At 46.7% G+C, this 20,447-nt stretch overlaps 1 protein-coding gene across 1 annotated transcript in view; it reads right to left on the reverse strand.

Moving 5' to 3' along the window:
- The window catches only part of LOC140398210 (PIH1 domain-containing protein 2-like), a 58,095-nt gene extending 38,864 nt beyond the window's left edge, over positions 1-19,231 (reverse strand). The window contains exon 1 of the mRNA XM_072486594.1: positions 19,086-19,231. The gene's annotated coding sequence lies outside the window, so the exon portion shown is untranslated. The remainder of the gene's footprint in view (positions 1-19,085) is intronic.
- Between the last annotated feature and the right edge of the window lie 1,216 nt (positions 19,232-20,447).

The following is a 20,447-nucleotide window of genomic DNA, read 5'->3' on the forward strand; positions in this document are numbered from 1 at the left end:
GGTCATATGGAGATATGACTTCTGCTCTAATCAAGATGGGGAATGACTCATTCAGGGGATTAATGGCTGGGATATTTCAAAATCCACTTCCCCCCCTCCCCCCCGGCCATGACAAAACCAGCGTCAACCCAGGGACCACTTCATTGGGCAGCTAGCTCTCTTACACGCGTTACCTTTTGACAAAGAGTCACACAGATTCAAAACATTCGCTCCGTTCTCTCTCTCCATAGACACTGTCAGATCTGTTTTTGTTTATGATTCCAGCATCTGCTTTTATCTCATATGAGGAAGATTCCAACCCAATGAACAGAACAGAACATCCAAAACACGAACAATGTATAGACAATTAGATAAGGTCTGTTTTATGCCAGACTTGGAATTGTAAGTTCAGTTGCTATGTGGGTTGAGAGATTTTTGGCACCTGAAGGGGAACTTCCACCCATAATTGTTCAACATCAAATTGATTATCACCCTCGTACAGATATTCCACGATGATCGAATCCTCGTTTGGGTGAGAGGAGGCGGTGAAGATTATGATTAATGATGGTTCACCATAATTCCACTCCTGATACCTGCAGTCTGACGATTAATTCTGATTTAAATAATATGAGCGATGCCCACCCTCATGGTTTATAACAGACTTGTTGCTTTGAGACTTCTACCGACCTTCCTAATGTAATCCAGCAACTGTGAGTTTCCAATAGCCCCATCCCATTGAAATTCTTTCCAATGAACTTCTGTCCTTGTCAATGGAAATGGACGTTATGAAAACAAAGTTTTTTTAAAAATTCTGGACAATTACTATGACTGTTGAATAGAACATAGAACATACTGTGCAGAAGGAGGCCATTCGGCCCATCGAGTCTGCACCGACCCACTTAAGCCCTCACTTCCACCCTATCCCCGTAACCCAATAACCCCTCCGAACTGTTTTGGGCACTAAGGGCAATTTTACATGGCCAATCCACCTAACCTGTATGTCTTTGGACTGTGGGAGGAAACCGGAGCACCCGGAGGAAATCCACGCAGATATGGGGAGAACGTGCAAACTCCACACTGTCACACAAGGCAGGAATTCAATCCGGGTTGCTGGTGCTGTGAGACACCACTGTGCCATCTTGTCAGACCCTACGTGCCCTCTTCCTGAGTGCTAATCGACAGCTGGTGCTGAATTTACGGAATTTTATGCACATGGCGGTGGCACAGTGGTTAGCACTGCTGCCTCACAGCACCAGCGACCCAGTTTCGATTCCAACCTTGGGTCACTGTCTGTGTGGAGTTTGCCCGTTCTCCTCGTGTCTGTTTGGGTTTCCTCCGGGTGCTCCCACACTCCAAAGACGTTCAGGTTACGTGGATTGGTCATAATCAATGCTTGGGGTTATGGGGATAGGGCAGGGGAGTGGGCCTGGGTAGAATGCTCTTTCGGAGGGGTGGTGCAGACATGATGGGCCGAATGGCCTCTTTCTGCACTGTAGGGATTCTGTGCCTATTAGGAACTGGTCTAAAAGTGGCCATTTGACATAGTTACTTATTTTTCTTCTAACGGGGCAATTTGTGTCCCGTCTCCATTCCTCATGTGAACCCCTCATGGCAGCAATTTTGTAATATTACACTTATGCTCTTCCCCGGATACTGACTTTACCATGTTGGAGTTTGAGGAACACATTTGGTCAATGCGGGTGACCTAACTGGCCCCAGGTCAGCCAAACACACAGCCCACGTTCCCCTGGCAGCCGTCCCTCTGACACTTTGTCCGCACTCATGCAAGTGGGGATTAAGACGTTCTTAATACTTTATTTGATGGATCCATTAAGCCTGCATTCTTATGGGTTGGGTCTAGTCCGAGTGGGATGAATTATTCACAAGCATACATCTTATTGTGCTATTTTAATCAGGATCTTCCTACACTGCTGGGAGAAGCAAAACTTGCAAGTTGAGTCAGTTTTGCTGATGTCTTAGAAAAATGTACCTCCTGTGCCAATTTCTGACCCAAATTCTACTTTTCCATGATTTTGCGGATTGAGAGATGCGCTGCTGATTGCGAATTTCAATCATGAGAAAGTACAATTCAAACCTCATTTCATTCTATCCAATTCCTGAAAGCCGGGACAGACAGAGTTGTCATCTCTGGTTTGTTGCCGGTGCCACGTGATAGCGAGGCGAGGAATAGGGAGAGAGTGCAGCTGAACACGTGGTTGCAGGAATGGTGTAGGAGGGAGGGCTTCAGGTATTTGGATAATTGGAGCGCATTCTGGGGAAGGTGGGACCTGTACAAGCAGGACGGGTTGCATCTGAACCAGAGGGGCACCAATATCCTGGGAGGGAGGTTTTCTAGTACTCTTCGGGAGGGTTTAAACTAATTTGGCAGGGGAATGGGAACTGGATTTGTAGTCCAGCAATTAAGCTAGCCGATATTCAGGACGCTAAAGCATGTAGTGAGGCAGTGGGGAAGGGAACACTGACAAAGGAGAGTACTTGCAGGCACGGAGATGGGTTGAAGTGTGTATACTTCAACGCAAGAAGCATCAGAAGTAAGGTGGGTGAACTTAAGGCATGGATCGGTACTTGGGACTACGATCTGGTGGCCATCACGGAAACTTAGATAGGAGAGGGGCAGAAATGGTTGTTGGAGGTCCCTGGTTATCGATATTTCAATAAGATTAGGGAGGATGGTAAAAGAGGTGGGGGAGGGGGGGTGGCATTGTTAATTAGAGATAGTATAACAGCTGCAGAAAGGCAGTTCGAGGAGTATCTGCCTACTGAGGTAGTATGGGTTGAAGTCAGAAATAGGAAAGGAGCATGTCATGATATTCAAACACACACATCATGATGGACACACCAACAGACAAATCAGAGCACACAACACCACAACCAATCACACACAAGGACACCAAACACATAAAAGCACGAGCACGACACCTAGTGGACAGTAGGTCTGGGGACAAAGACACGGATAAGACCTGTTACAAGATCACAAACAGGGAATCCCCACGTGCAGAGTATCAAGACAAAACTGTACATAGAAAGTTTAAATAAAATAGCGTTGTACCATATACAACCGTGTTGGCTCATCTGTGTGTCAGAACGCCCAACACCACATGGTACAGGAGTGGATCGATACCTGCCAACTAACCTGCCATTCTGGACATGGACCGCACCGACAAACCGCAGCCGTTGCAAGTCGCGGGGAACCTAGGTACCAATTGGAAGCTCTTCAGGCAGCGATTTGACCTGTACATCCGAGCCAACGAAAAACAGAGTGCCTCGGATGAAACGAAGATTGCAATGCTCCTCTTCTACGCAGGTCAGCACGCCCTCGACGTCTTCAACTCACTGGTGTTCGAAGAAGGCGAAAACCAATCCAAATATGACACGGTCATCCTCAAACTGGACCAGCACTTTAAGGTTGAAGTGAATGAAAGTTTTGAAAGATACCTCTTTCAGCAACGCCTGCAAGGTAGGGAGGAGCTTTTTCAACCCTTTTTGACGCACCTCCGAATTCTAGCGCAGTCCTGCGGTTACGGCAGCACCACAGAGTCCATGATCAGGGACCAGATTGTTTTTGGCGTTGCCTCTAGTGGCCTACGCCAGCAGCTTCTTAAAATAAAAAGCCTCACCTTAGCGTCTGCTGTGGAAGCCTGTGTCCTCCACGAGAATGCAACCTGCCGTTTTGCCCGATTTCAGGCGTCCGAGTTGGCACGGAGGGGGTCCCCAGCCGTCGAATCGGCAAGCCAGGCCGCCCACGACGCCGAACGCATCCAGGCCGTCGATTACTTCCCGACCCACGGCCCGGACGACAGCGGCCGCTTCCCGCGCTTTTCGCGGTCTCCCGCGCTGGTGCGCGCCAAAAATAACGGCCACATCGAGGGACGCACTGCGCAGGCGCGCCCACCGCAAGATCGCACTGCGCATGCGCAGTGGCGCAACGAACGCCGTGACGTCATGACGTGCGGCAATTGTGGAACTGTACACTTAAAAGGGCAATGTCCTGCTAAAAACCGACAGTGCCTCAGATGTGGCAAGATGGGCCACTATGCTGCCCACTGTCGTTCGGCTCAACCCATGGATCCTGCACATCCCCGACAATCTCGCAGACAAGTCAGGACCGTCCAGCCCACGCATCAAGACTTCCAGTTAAGTGATGTAGATGACCAGGATGCCTTCCGCGTTTCCGTCATCGATGTCAACAAGGTCAATGCCATCAATCCAGCCGATGAGTGGTGTGCCACCCTGACGGTCAACCGATCGCGCGTCACCTTCCGTCTGGACACCGGCGCATCCGCCAACCTGATTGCATATTCTGCATTCCAGGCCATGAAGGTCAAACCACCCATCACGCCATCCCGGCTCAAGATGGTTGATTATAACGGGAACGTCATCCCGTCCATAGGATCTTGCCAGCTACAGATAACTCACAAGATGCACACGGCCACACTCCCCTTCGAAGTTGTCGGCTCATCAAAAGACTCGTTACTGGGTGCACAGGCGTGTAAGGTCCTTCACCTGGTACAGCGCATTATGTCTCTCTCTCCAGATGAGATATCCAACTTCCCGGATGCTGAGTTCCACGCAAATCTCCATTCCCTCCTTGCTCACAACCAGGAGGTCTTTGAAGGCATGGGGACATTGCCATACACGTACAAGATTCGACTCAAACCGGACGCCATCCCTGTCGTTCACGCACCTCGCAGGGTTCCTGCGCCACTCAAAAACCGCCTCAAGTTGCAGCTGCAGGATCTTCAGGACCAAGGGGTCCTATCCAGGGTCACGGAGCCCACGCCATGGGTCAGCTCCAGGGTCTGTGTAAAGAAGCCCTCTGGCGAGCTCCGCATATGTATAGATCCTAAAGATCTGAATAACAACATCATGCGGGAACACTATCCCATCCCGAAACGAGAGGACCTCACCAGCGAGATGGCGCAAGCCAAAATATTTACCAAATTGGATGCGTCCAAAGGATTTTGGCAGATCCAATTGGACCCAGCCAGCCGAAGTCTATGCACGTTCAACACCCCTTTTGGCAGATTCTGCTACAACCGGATGCCATTCGGCATCATTTCAACATCTGAAGTTTTCCACCGCATTATGGAGCAGATGATGGAAGGCATCGAAGGGGTACGTGTATATGTGGACGATATCATCATTTGGTCCACCACTCCGCAGGAACACATGCATCGTCTACGACGTGTCTTCACCCGCATACGACAAAATGGCCTGCGTCTCAACCGCGCCAAGTGTGCCTTCGGCCAGATGGAGCTGAAATTCCTCGGGGACCACATCTCACGATCAGGGGTCCGTCCCGATGCAGACAAAGTTAGCGCCATCACAGCCATGCCACGGCCGGCTGACAAGAAGGCTGTCCTAAGATTCCTGGGCATGGTCAATTTCCTTGGGAAGTTCATTCCCAACCTGGCTTCTCATACAACGAATATGCGCCATTTCGTAAAAAAATCAACAGAATTCCACTGGCAGCAATCGCATCAGCTGGAATGGGAGGAGCTCAAGCACAAACTGGTCACGGCACCAGTGCTGGCGTTCTTTGACACGGCTCGCCCTACAAAGATCTCAACAGACGCCAGCCAATCTGGTATTGGAGCGGTACTCCTGCAAAAAGACAGCACGTCGTCATGGGCCCCGGTTGCATATGCCTCACGAGCCATGACCCCTACCGAACAGCGCTACGCGCAAATAGAAAAAGAATGCCTGGGCTTGTTAACTGGACTGGACAAGTTCCACGACTATGTGTATGGCCTGCCACGATTTACGGTTGAAACTGACCACCGCCCCCTGGTCAACATCATTAACAAAGACCTGAACGACATGACCCCTCGCCTTCAGCGCATCTTACTTAAACTCAGGAGGTATGATTTCGAACTGATCTACACTCCGGGGAAGGATCGCATCGTGGCGGACACGCTCTCCCGAGCAGTGAGCACACCACCAGATGCGGAGGGGTTCGTGCGTCAAATTGAGGCACACGTGACTCTGACAGCAGCAAATCTGCCAGCTAATGATCCAAGTCTGGCCCACATACACGCAGAGACGGCGACTGACCCCCTTCTGCAGCGAGTGATGCGCCACATGACGGAAGGGTGGCTCAAAGGGCAGTGCCCCCAGTTTTATAATGTGCGAGATGACCTTACCAACATAGACGGGGTCCTTATGAAATTAGACAGGATCGTTATTCCGCACAGCATGCGCCAGATGATTCTTAATCAACTACACGAAGGCCACTTGGGAGTCGAAAAATGCAGACGAAGGGCCCGAGAGGCGGTATATTGGCCGGGTATTAATGAAGACATAGCCAACATGGTGCTCAATTGCACAACCTGTCAGAGGTTTCAGCCGGCGCAACCTCCGGAGGCGCTTCTACCACACGAGTTGGTGACGTCCCCCTGGGCGAAGGTGGGTGTTGACCTATTTCACGCGCTCGGCAGAGATCACATCGTTATTATAGACTACTTCTCAAACTACCCGGAAGTCATGCCTCTCCATGATCTGACGTCGTCCGCAGTCATTGGGGCCTGCAAGGAAACATTTGCTCGCCATGGCATTCCAAGGACTGTCATGTCAGACAATGGACCCTGCTTCGCCAGCCGTGAATGGTCGTCCTTTGCCGCAGCATATGGTTTCACTCATGTGACATCCAGCCCTCTACATCCACAGTCGAACGGGAAGGCTGAAAAGGGCGTCCACATTGCCAAGCGGCTCCTGTGCAAGGCGGCTGCTGCCGGATCGGACTTTAACCTCGCCTTGCTGGCCTATCGATCGGCCCCGCTATCCACGGGTCTCTCGCCAGCGCAGCTACTAATAGGTCGCTCCCTCAGGACGACGGTACCGTCCATCCTGGCACCAACAACAGACCATGAGACGGTTCTTCGGAACATGCAAATGCAGCGTGATCGCCAGAAAAGTCAGTACGACACACGAGCGACGGACCTGCCCCCCCTGTCCTCCGGAGACAAAGTACGCGTCCATCAACCGTATGGTGGCTGGTCAGCACCGGCCGAAGTCCTCCGACATGTGGCTCCCCGCTCGTTCCTGGTTCGCATGCCGGATGGTTCAGTGCGTCGCCGCAATCGGCGCGCCCTTCGCCGACTTCCACGCTCGCAGCCACACAGTACGCACACGCCAGATCCTCAACAGGCTTCCGAGGATGACTTTGTGGAGCTGCCGCAGATCACGCCCTCTCCATCGCCACCCATGGCCATGCTTGCACATCAGCCGGTGGTTCTTGACCCACCCTTGAGGCGGTCAACCCAAACTCGTCGCAAGCCCATTAGACTGGACTTATAACACCGTTCATATGTCTAACAAGTTACACAATTTTATATGATAACCTGTTGTTGTTTATCGTTCCAGATATCGTCTGACTGGACCACTGTTCAAGTTTTTTTTCTCGTTCGCATTCATGTTCTGTTATGGTGCAACCTTGTTCATGTGATGCACCCGACATCGCCCCATGTAAATAGTTACGTCATATGCACATGCTGTACACAACACACACACACTCTTAGATGCACTCACGACGCGATCATATTTATTACCACGTAGGCACATATCTTTGTAAAAAGGGGGGATGTCATGATATTCAAACACACACATCATGATGGACACACCAACAGACAAATCAGAGCACACAACACCACAACCAATCACACACAAGGACACCAACCACATAAAAGCACGAGCACGACACCTAGTGGACAGTAGGTCTGGGGACAAAGACACGGACAAGACCTGTTACAAGATCACAAACAGGGAATCCCCACGTGCAGAGTATCAAGACAAAACTGTACATAGAAAGTTTAAATAAAATAGCGTTGTACCATATACAACCGTGTTGGCTCATCTGTGTGTCAGAACGCCCAACACCACAGAGCAGTCACCTTGTTAGGAGTTTTCTATCGGCCCCCCAATAGTCGCAGAGATGTGGAGGAACAGATTGGGAAACAGATTTTGGAAAGGTGCAGAAGTCACAGGGTAGTAGTCATGGGTGACTTTAACTTCTCAAACATTGAGTGGAAACTCTTTAGATCAAATAGTTTGGATGGGGTGGTGTTTGTGCAGTGTGTCCAGGAAGCTTTTCTAACACAGTATGTAGATTGTCCGACCAGAGGGGAGGCAATATTGGATTTGGTACTTGGTAATGAACCAGGGCAAGTGATAGATTTGTTAGTGGGGGAGCATTTTGGCGATAGTGACCACAATTCTGTGACTTTCACTTTAGTAATGGAGAGGGATAGGTGCGTGCAACAGGGCAAGGTTTACAATTGGGGGAAGGGTAAATACGATGTTGTCAGACAAGAATTGAAGTGCATAAGTTGGGAACATAGGCTGTCAGGGAAGGACACAAGTGAAATGTGGAACTCGTTCAAGGAACAGGTACTACGTGTCCTTGATATGTATGTCCCTGTCAGGCAGGGAAGAGATGGTCGAGTGAGGGAACCATGGTTGACAAGAGAGGTTGAATGTCTTGTTAAGAGGAAAAAGGAGACTTATGTAAGGCTGAGGAAACAAGGTTCAGACAGGGCGCTGGAGGGATACAAGATAGCCAGGAGGGAACTGAAGAAAGGGATTAGGAGAGCTAAGAGAGGGCATGAACAATCTTTGGCGGGTAGGATCAAGGAAAACCCCAAGGCCTTTTACACATATGTGAGAAATATGAGAATGACTAGAGCGAGGGTAGGTCCGATCAAGGACAGTAGCGGGAGATTGTGTATTGAGTCTGAAGAGATAGGAGAGGTCTTGAACGAGTACTTTTCTTCTGTATTTACAAATGAGAGGGGCGATATTGTTGGAGAGGACAGTGTGAAACAGATTGGTAAGCTCGAGGAAATACTTGTTAGGAAGGAAGATGTGTTGGGCATTTTGAAAAACTTGAGGATAGACAAGTCCCCCGGGCCTGACGGGATATATCCAAGGATTCTATGGGAAGCAAGAGATGAAATTGCAGAGCCGTTGGCAATGATCTTTTCGTCCTCACTGTCAACAGGGGTGGTACCAGGGGATTGGAGAGTGGCGAATGTCGTGCCCCTGTTCAAAAAAGGGACTAGGGATAACCCTGGGAATTACAGGCCAGTTAGTCTTACTTCGGTGGTAGGCAAAGTAATGGAAAGGGTACTGAAGGATAGGATTTCTGAGCATCTGGAAAGACACTGCTTGATTAGGGATAGTCAGCACGGATTTGTGAGGGGTAGGTCTTGCCTTACAAATCTTATTGAATTCTTTGAGGAGGTGACCAAGCATGTGGATGAAGGTAAAGCAGTGGATGTAGTGTACATGGATTTTAGTAAGGCATTTGATAAAGTTCCCCATGGTCGGCTTATGCAGAAAGTAAGGAGGCATGGGATAGTGGGAAATTTGGCCAGTTGGATAACGAACTGGCTAACCGATAGAAGTCAGAGAGTGGTGGTGGATGGCAAATATTCAGCCTGGATCCCAGTTACCAGTGGCGTACCGCAGGGATCAGTTCTGGGTCCTCTGCTGTTTGTGATTTTCATTAATGACTTGGATGAGGGAGTTGAAGGGTGGGTCAGTAAATTTGCAGACGATACGAAGATTGGTGGAGTTGTGGATAGTAAGGAGGGCTGTTGTCGGCTGCAAAGAGACATAGATAGGATGCAGAGCTGGGCTGAGAAGTGGCAGATGGAGTTTAACCCTGAAAAGTGTGAGGTTGTCCATTTTGGAAGGACAAATATGAATGCGGAATACAGGGTTAACGGTAGAGTTCTTGGCAATGTGGAGGAGCAGAGAGATCTTGGGGTCTATGTTCATACATCTTTGAAAGTTGCCACTCAAGTGGATAGAACTGTGAAGAAGGCCTATGGTGTGCTCGCGTTCATTAACAGAGGGATTGAATTTAAGAGCAGTGAGGTGATGATGCAGCTGTACAAAACTTTGGTAAGGCCACATTTGGAGTACTGTGTACAGTTCTGGTCGCCTCATTTTAGGAAGGATGTGGAAGCTTTGGAAAAGGTGCAAAGAAGATTTACCAGGATGTTGCCTGGAATGGAGAGTAGGTCTTACGAGGAAAGGTTGAGGGTGCTAGGCCTTTTCTCATTAGAACGGAGAAGGATGAGGGGCGACTTGATAGAGGTTTATAAGATGATCAGGGGAATAGATAGAGTAGACAGTCAGAGACTTTTTCCCCGGGTGGAACAAACCATTACAAGGGGACATAAATTTAAGGTGAAAGGTGGAAGATATAGGAGGGATATCAGAGGTAGGTTCTTTACCCAGAGAGTAGTGGGGGCATGGAATGCACTGCCTGTGGAAGTAGTTGAGTCGGAAACATTAGGGACCTTCAAGCAGCTATTGGATAGGTACATGGATTACGGTAGAATGATATAGTGTAGATTAATTTGTTCTTAAGGGCAGCACGGTAGCATTGTGGATAGCACAATTGCTTCACAGCTCCAGGGTCCCAGGGTCGATTCCGGCTTGGGTCACTGTCTGTGCGGAGTCTGCACATCCTCCCCGTGTGTGCGTGGGTTTCCTCCGGGTGCTCCGGTTTCCTCCCACAGTCCAAAGAGCTGCAGGTTAGGTGGATTGGCCATGATAAATTGCCCTTAGTGTCCAAAATTGCCCTTAGCGTTGGGTGAAGGTGTTGACCTTGAGTAGGGTGCTCTTTCCAAGAGCCGGTGCAGACTCAATGGGCCGAGTGGCCTCCTTCTGCACTGTAAATTCAATGATAATCTAGGACAAAGGTTCGGCACAACATCGTGGGCCGAAGGGCCTGTTCTGTGCTGTATCTTTCTATGTTCTATGAAACAATGGCCATTTTTCCTCTTTTTAAAAAAGAAAGAGTGCGAGGAAATTCAGCCATGAACCAAAATGACAAGTTAATGCTTCAGGTAGTGGGTCCTTCATCAGAATCTAATTTGTTGTTACTGTTGCTTCACGCTCTGTTTTAATAGTAAGCAAGGTAAAAAGGGCTTCTCTCCTACAGTTATCTGCCACAGCAGCTTGAGCTGGTTATGCTTGCTAAATCTTGGCTGATGTGACTGATGGCTTCATTTTTACAGACCGCTTTACATGAGCCATCACAACTGGAGAATGTTGAAAACTGGATCCATTTCAGCGGCATCTGCTTTGGCTGGGTTTCAAACTAAACCTACCTGTCAGCCGGCCAGACTCCATACCCTCCAGTTTAGAGAGAAACACTATTTCAGGAGCAGCATGCCCGGTGAAAACACCACAGCTGGGCAAATGCTTTCTTTGGTGGGGCACTGAACTCGGCAGAAGGTCAGGCATTTGTTCCTTGGCAGACCTCAGCTGCAGTGAGCACCATTGGACTTCTAGAGTTTTATGTAAAAATCCGGCAGGATTTCGGTTCCTGATACTTCTAGCCATCTCTCTTTCTCTCCTCCTTTGAGAAGCAGCTGTGACCAATATTTTTCTCACTCACTGCAATGTCTCCTCCTTGTTTGACTTCCTGTCTCATTGTAGAAGATAGAACATAAAGTGCAGTAGGAGGCCATTCGGCCCATCGAGTCTGCACCTACCCACTTAAACCCTCATTTCCACCCTACCCCCGTAACCCAATCACCCCTCCTCACCTTTTTGGTCACTAAGGGCAATTTATCGTGGCCAGTCCACCTAACCTGCACGTCTTTGGACTGTGGGAGGAAACCGGAGCACCCGGGGAAAACCCACGCAGACACGGGGAGAATGTGCAGGCTCCGCACAGACAGTGACCCAGCGGGGAATCGAACCTGGGACCCTGGCGCTGTGAAGCCACAGTGCTAACCACTTGTGCTACCGCGCTGCCCGTGTACTCCTGCAAAGTTAAATTGAGGGGATTCTATAAATACAAGTTGTTATTGTATCTGAACCCCTTTGCCTCCCAGGAAGATGGGTGCAGAACATTATTTTTATAAAAATATTTTTATTGAAAACGTTTTCATTAGAAACAGAAATAAATATAAAACAGACGATGCTTCAAGTTACAATGTAAAAAGAACACAATCATTAATCAAGAACACACCCAATCTTAACCGCCAACATTTAACTAAAGGTGCAGAATATTGTATGAGGATTATGGCTGTAAATGGTTAACATTTTCTGGGGGGGTGGTTGTTGAATGGAGCTAAGCTTCATTCAGTTAAGATTTTTCCCCTAGTTGGTGGGTCGCGAACCAGGGGGGGCACAGTTCAAAATAAGGGAGGAAGCCATTTCGGAACGAGATATGGAGAAAGGTCTTTACTCAGAATCTCTGGAATTATCTACCCCATAGCAAAAGTTCAGTCTTTGAGGGTGTTTAAAGTAGAGATTGACAGATTTCTAAATAATGATGACATTAAAGTATATGGGGTTAGTGTGTGTCAAAGGCACTGAAGTGGATGATCAACCATGATGGTATCGAATGGCAGAGCAGGCTCGATGGGCTGAATGGCCTACTCCTGCTCCTATGTTCCTATGTGACAATAAGATCAGACATGGAGCGGAGTTATCTTTCCTTTCTTTTTGACACAGTTTGGCATGTAGATAATCCAAATGATAAGGGCCAAGAGAAATGGTGGACTGAACATTGAAACACTTGGAGGCCCTAATTGGTCAGCTCTGAAGAACAATCAGTTCAAAACTTTTTTTTAAAAATGGATGATGTTTAGGTGCTGATCAAGGTCAAGGACTTTTATGCTGGGAAAGGACCCAATAATTGGGTCCCTAATCAAATACACAAGTCTAAGCTAAATTGCCAATTTAGAGACCGAGCATGGCACACTGGGACCTGGATTATGACTTGACTGGAGCTAGACCAATCACCGTAAAGGGGTTCAGGAGGACAAGGAGTGATTCGGCATCATTGCATCATGGTCACAGTCACAGGCGATGCTTAGCCATTGGTGTGGTATAATGAACAACAACAACAACAACTTATATTTATGCAGCGCCTTTAAAGTGATAATATTGTAGACTATGTGGTTTGGGGTGGAAGGGGGAGTCAGAGACAGAATGCCAACTGTGATAACGGATGGTCAGAGGCAGGATGGATAGGAGACCTGTGAACACATTTAGTGGCCAGGATCATGGGGTTAATTGGATGAAGGGGTAGGAAAGTCAAGGGTGGTTTAAATGTCAGGAGGCAAAGCATTCAGCTGGGTGCATGAGTGCATTGGATACAGAAAAGGCTGAACATTCTGCCATCATCCCAGCTGTACTGTTGAAGACGTATGCTCTAAAACTAGCCAAGCTGTACAGCTACAACACTGGCATCTACCCAACAATGTGGCAAATTGCCCTGTTCACAAGCACGGCTAATCCAATTCAGCCAATTACTGCCCCATCAGTCTATTCCCAATAATCAGCAAGTGATGAAAGATGTAATCAATGTAGAGTAAAGGGTTAACATCAGGACACCCTACATTGATGTAACGACTGATGTAACTATGCTGCAATATCACACATGATTAAGTAACTGAGATCTGGTGGGAAGCAGAAGTACAACCTTGTGTAGAATACTGAGATGGAAATAGATCTGTTAATAAACAAGAATGTTTTTTTATGAATTACAGACTAAAGTAGCTCTCTTAGGGCAACAGGCAAACCCGAAAGAAACCACATCAAATCTCGAACTCCAGACTCAATAGTGGCACTGGACAGAGTATAAAATGCATAAAGGGAAGATTGCTGTTCTGAAAGACCTACAAATCCTTGACAAAAGGACAAGAAGAGAAAAGATTGAAGACTCTTCTGAGAACAGAGTATTGTTAGTGCAGCAGAGGCAGACAGACCCAGTGTCCAGACAGAAGAGAGTGTAGATCACACCCTACAAGTCAAACTATTGAAGCAGTAAAAGATCCAGAGTTTAGGACAAGCATGGCGTCTACGTTGCCATTCCCAGAACCGTTCCAAAGTGCTGAAGGCTCACAACAGGCTCAACACTAGGACAATTGGTGGAAGAGATTTTCTAGATACAGGACAGCTTCAGATTTGCACAAGAAGAAACAAAGGGATCAGGCCAGTACTTTAATCTACACAGTAGGGACTACTGCAGATGACATGATAGTAAGACAGGGCTTGAGTTGAGGCTTTTATCACCTTTTTTGGTCTTTATTGTTAACAGGATACCATTCAAATTTGCTTCTGCACCTGAAATATTTCAAGGAATGACGTGTCAGACCCTGGAAGACATGAAGGGAGTGATATGCCATACGGATGTCAGACTTGCATTAGGTTCATCGAAACAAGAACATGTCTATTGAGCAAGAGCAGTCCTCGGGTTTCGACAAGAAACATATTCGACATTGGACAACAAATTTAAATTTGCAAAAGCTACAATAAAATTCCTAGGGCACATTGTGCAAGCTTCAAGAATTACTGCCGACCCACAGAGAACCAAGCCAATTATAGAGCTCTCACATCCAGCACGGAATTACAAAGATTCCTTGGCAGGGTCAACCAAATAAGCAAAACTTGGCAGAAATCAATGGGCCATTACAACAACTGTTGAGACAAAGTCAGGAGTGGTGCTGGAATGTGGACCAGCAAAATGCTTTCGTCAAGATCAAGAGTCGCCTAATTTTACCAGAAATCCTTGCGCACTACAATCCAGAATTGGCAGCAATTGTAGCTGCAGATGCACCATCTACAGGCTTGGGCACAATAATGTTTAATTTCAAAAAGATGGACAAAGAAGACCAGTTAATTGCACCTCAAGGACCACCGAAAAGGTATGCAGCCATTGAGAAAGATGCATTAACATGAGCCTGTGAGATGTTCTGCAGTTATGTCATGAAATTAAGATTTAAAATTGAAACCAATGAAACCAATGACAAACCTTTGGTTACCCTTCTTAACCGGAAAGAAATTTTAAAAATACCCCTTAGAATTCAACGCTTTAGACGGAAACTGAAGAGATGTAATTCAGTTACTGTGTGAGTCCAAGGAAAGTACCAGACTCAGCAGATACCTCATCAAGAATACCAGTGGAAGGAGTCAGACTGGAAGATTTAATTTTTATTGAGAAAATGGAAGTTTTTCTTGACCCATTACTAAATGCTTACCAGCCACCGAGAAGAGAATACAAGAGATTAAGCAAGCACCAGAATAGGATCAGGTGCATCAAAATAGAAAAGTTTTGCCAGACTGGATAGGCGGATTATACACCTAATAATCCAGTATTTTTCCAATACTTGAACAGAAACCTGATCATCTTTGATGAGTTCTTAATTTTTTAATGACAGACTAATGATTCCTAACATCAACTTGACGTTATCCAAAAAGTAGATTCAGGTCACTTGAGGAATAGCAAATGTCGAGCGAGAGCCCAGCAATCAGTCGAATGGACATGCATCAGTCACTTCATTAAAGACTTATTCACAAATTTCCCTACATGCGCTGTGAATAGCCAACAACAGGGCAGACCATTGGCACCTTCCCCTTTCCCTTTGAGGCCATGGCAATTGCTAGGAATGGATTTGTTAGAGTTGAAAGGCGAAGATTTCATCATTGTCATTGATTACCACTCCAGATGTTTTGAAGTGAGTGGACAGCATAGACCATGGAGAGTGGACAGTATAGACCATGGAGTGTGGAGAGTATAGACCATGGAGTGTGGACAATATAGACCATGGAGCGTGGACAGTAAAGACCATGGAGAGTGGACAGTATAGACCATGGAGTGTGGACAGTATAGACCATGGAGTGTGGACAGTATAGACCATGGAGTGTGGACAGTATAGACCATGGAGAGTGGACAGTATAGACCATGGAGTGTGGACAGTATAGACCATGGAGAGTGGACAGTATAGACCATGGAGAGTGGGCAGTATAGACCATGGAGAGTGGACAGTATAGACCATGGAGTGTGGACAGTATAGACCATGGAGAGTGGACAGCACAGACCATGGAGAGTGGACAGTATAGACCATGGAGAGTGGACAGTATAGACCATGGAGATTGGACAGCACAGACCATGGAGTGTGGACAATATAGACCATGGAGAGTGGACAGTATAGACCATGGAGTGTGGACAGCACAGACCATGGAGAGTGGACAGTATAGACCATGGAGAGTGGACAGTATAGACCATGGAGAGTGGACAGTATAGACCATGGAGAGTGGACAGTATCGACCATGGAGTGTGGACAGTATAGACCACGGAGCGTGGACAGTATAGACCTTGGAGTGTGGACAGTATAGACCATGGAGTGTGGGCAGTATAGACCACGGAGAGTGGACAGTATAGACCATGGAGAGTGGACAGTATAGACCATGGAGAGTGGACAGTATAGACCATGGAGTGTGGACAGTATAGACCATGGAGCGTGGACAGTACAGACCATGGAGAGTGGACAGTATAGACCACGGAGAGTGGACAGTATAGACCATGGAGAGTGGACAGTATAGACCATGGAGAGTGGACAGTGTAGACCATGGAGTGTGGACAGTATAGACCATGGAGCGTGGACAGTACAGACCATGGAGAGTGGACAGTATAGACCACGGAGCGTGGACAGTATAGACCATGGAGTGTGGACAGTATAGACCACGGAGCGTGGACAGTATAGACCACGGAGAGTGGACAGTATAGACCACGGAGTGTGGACAGTATAGACCATGGAGAGTGGACAGTATAGACCATGGAGTGTGGACAGTATAGACCATGGAGTGTGGACAGTATAGACCACGGAGTGTGGACAGTATAGACCACGGAGTGTGGACAGTATAGACCATGGAGAGTGGACAGTATAGACCATGGAGTGTGGACAGTATAGACCACAGAGCGTGGACAGTATAGACCATTATAGAGGCAGCTGTTACATCACTAAGAAGAATCATCACCACAATATGGCATCCCGGACATTGTGGTGTCAGACAACGGTCCTCAGTTTGAGCTCTTCCATAACTTTGCACAGGAATATGGTTTCATGAATGCGACCCGTTCGCCTTGATATCCTCAGCCGAATGGAGAAGCAGAAAGAGGAGTTAGAACAATCAAGGAATCGATGAAAAAGAACAAAGACATTAACTTAGCTCTTCTTAACTACAGGACCTCCCCGCCAAAAGAACAAGTTCTTACCATCCGAACTATTGATGGGAAGATGCCTGCAAACACATCTTCCAACTCTACAGCAAACACTACAAACTAGCATTAGCTCAGATGATCTTGAGAAAATTAAAAAGCATGAGGAGCAACAAAGGGACAGTCAAGCTCATACTTTCAACTTCAGGCACAGAGCATAAAACCTGAAAGCTCTACAGCCCAGGAAGAGAGTGCAGAGAGAGAAGGCATCGTGACAGAAAGCACTCCACAGCCGGAATCTGATAGATTTCAGATGGATCCAGTGAAATATCACAAGGAACTGAAAAGCCTGAATATCACTGGGAAATAAACCAATGGAATCTTGGATGGAGACAAAGAATCACTAGCTTTCGGAGCACTGCTCCTTCCTCAGGTGAATGAAGAGGTAGGTTCCAGAAACATTTATATAGACAAAGTCAAACATGCAAGACAATACTTTGAATGCGAGCATTTGCAGGTAATCAAGTCTTTACAGAGTCAGAGGGGTAACCCCAGGCTAAAGAGGCGTGAATTGTCTCAAGCCAGGACAGTTGGTAGGATTTCACAAGCCCAGGCCAGATGGTGGGGAGGTGAATGTAATGCGCCATGAATCCAAGGTCCCGGTTGAGGCCGTACTCATGTATGCGGAACTTGACTATAAGTTTCTGCTCTGCGATTCTGTGTTGTCGCGTGTCCTGAAGGCCACCTTGGAGAATGCTTACCCAAAGATCAGAGGCTGAATGTCCTCCACTGCTGAAGTGTTCACAGAGCAGAAACTTATAGCCAAGTTCCGCACACATGAGTACGGTCTCAACCAAGGCACAAATCAGAATATGCCTCACTTACCTGGATGAGTGCAAGCTTTAAGAAGCTTGACATTATCTAATGATTGATCGGCACCCACCCAGCGTCTTTAACATTCACCCACTCCACCACTTGTGCGATGGGTGTTACAAGATGCAATCCACTAAGTTTTCTTCAACGGAAGTTCCCAAAATGTCCAGCCTCTACTAAGGACACGGGGAGAAGATGCATGAGAAACCTCTAGTTGCAAGTTCCCCATTAAGTCACACACCATTTTAACTTAAAATTACCACCGTTCTTTCACTGTTACATGGTTGGGTCTGAATCCTGGAACAACTTCCCTAAAAGCAATCTGGGTGTATCTACTCCACATGGACTGCAGCAATTCAGGAAGATGACTCACTAGTATCTTCTCAAGGGCAAACAGGGATGGGCATTAAATACTGGCCTTGCCAGCTATGCCAATATCCCATGAATGAAATTTAAAAAAAAATAAACCCATGTTCCTTTTGCATTATCTATTGGAGGTGGGGAAGAAAAAGCAAGAAGAAAAGGTTTGAAGAGGTGATACGATGCAACCAAAAGGAGTTTGAGTTGTTCTTGCCCATCATGGACTAGAAAAAGGGCTTGGCTGAGGAGCAAGAGACCCGATAGTGTTCAACGTGACTCAAACGGACCTTGCAATGAATAACTAAAGCAGTCACCAAATTGAAGCGGCTGTGCCTTTTTATTCTTTTGGGCAGAGTTCATGCAGGGGGTTTGAGTAAAGGAACAGAGGGAAATAACATTTACACAATAAAATACTTAGTATTTCTCAGACAACCTTGTGGTTTTGCACAACTGCAAGTTGGGTCAGATTCAAAGATGGATACTGAGTGACCCTTCAGATCTATAATGGGAGCTAATGTCTTCATGGTTCTGAATCTATCGTGTTCAACTTTTCACTGTAAACTTTTCTCTTTTTTTTTTGAATTTGCATTTGTTAATTATGCAGTTAGGCATGATTCATCATATAATGAGTGCTCAGTCACTGATGGGTTAGCAGATCATAATAGAAACACATTTCTGTGACTCAGATTTCAGCTCTACGTGACTTCTCTTCCTATTAGCTTGTTTAATTTCAGAATGCCATTAAAGAGAGGAAGGTGGTAGTTTGAATGGCAGGTATGCTGCTAAAATACAAGAAGCTCCTGGGAGTCACACATGTACTAACAAAACACACACATATATATCTACTATAAATATATATCAATTTTTGTTCTTCACAACTGACCTCAATATTCACATGTCCAAGTCACCACCTGTTCATTCCTTTTCCTCAATGTAATTCTGCTGCTTTCACGCAGAATGTTCCGCAAACAGATTTGTACCGTGTCAGTAAAAATAATTTTCAACGTTGAGAAATAGTGCTTTCTTTTGCTGTTGAATAAACAATGTCAATTAGTACTGTGATGCACTGAGATGTGCACTGCACTGTCTTTGCTCGTATCAAGTCCCATACCCCTAACGTCTCTATGCTTGTCGACATACATTTGCTTCTGAATAAACAGTGTTTTGATTGAAAAATTCCTATGCTTGTTCTCAAATCCCTCCATGACCTTGCCCGTCTCCATCTCTGTCATTTTCTACAATTCCACAATCATCCGAAATCCCTGCACTTCCCTAATTCTGGCCCCTCGCGTGCATTCCTGATTTTAGTTGCACCACCGCTGGTAGCCATGCTTTCAGTTGCCTCTGAAATACCCTCCCTGCACCTGGTTTTCCTGCTTTAAGACATACCTTAAAACCTTTCTCTTTGCTCAAGCTTATGGTGTTCTGACCTAAAGCCTTCTTACCTGGCTGAGTGACATACTTTCTTTTAAACACTCTTGCGAAGTGTCTTAGGGCATTTTATTGCATGAAAGGCACAGTACACCATACATTGTTGCTGTTGTTGGAAAGGTTGTTTAGAACATTCTAGAACACATGTTATTTCACCCCTTAGCTACTTTCAGACAAACACTATTGTAAGTGAATGATCTTGATTTGTATGAATTTGTTTTTTGAAAGATCGTACCAGTATAGTGTATTGTTAGCAATTGTTTGACACCTGTGTGGCCATCAGTCTCTGCAGCTGTGATCCTATCATTGTAACGCAGGAAGCTTCGGCACTTTCCTTTATAGACACACTATACAGCTCAATGTATTTTTCAAAAAGCAAACCTTCCATCAGAATGGCAATTTATGTAATTTCTATCCTGTCACATTGTCTCATCTACCAAGCTTTCCATGGACACGATTGTGGTAAACCACTGTTGCACCTATATTAGGTGATATACGGTAGGACCTGTACTACAGGTATGGCGGTAGTCCCTGCCTGCTGGCTCCGCCCAGTAGGCGGAGTATAAATATGTGTGTCCTCCGTGCAGCAGCCATTTCGCCAGCTGCTGTGGGAGGCCACACATTTTAGAGCAATAAAGCCTCAGTTGTATTCAACTCTCATCTTTGTCCAATTGATCGTGCATCAATTTATTGCTCAAAGATTTTCAGAAGATGCACCTCCGTATCAAGCCGGATCGCCTGCAGCTGGATACGCAATCAAGCGACGCCAGAAAGGACTTTCAGCACTGGCTAGCTTGTTTCGAGGCGTACATCA

Source organism: Scyliorhinus torazame, chromosome 21 (genome assembly GCF_047496885.1).
Source record: "Scyliorhinus torazame isolate Kashiwa2021f chromosome 21, sScyTor2.1, whole genome shotgun sequence".
Taxonomy (NCBI): domain Eukaryota; kingdom Metazoa; phylum Chordata; class Chondrichthyes; order Carcharhiniformes; family Scyliorhinidae; genus Scyliorhinus; species Scyliorhinus torazame.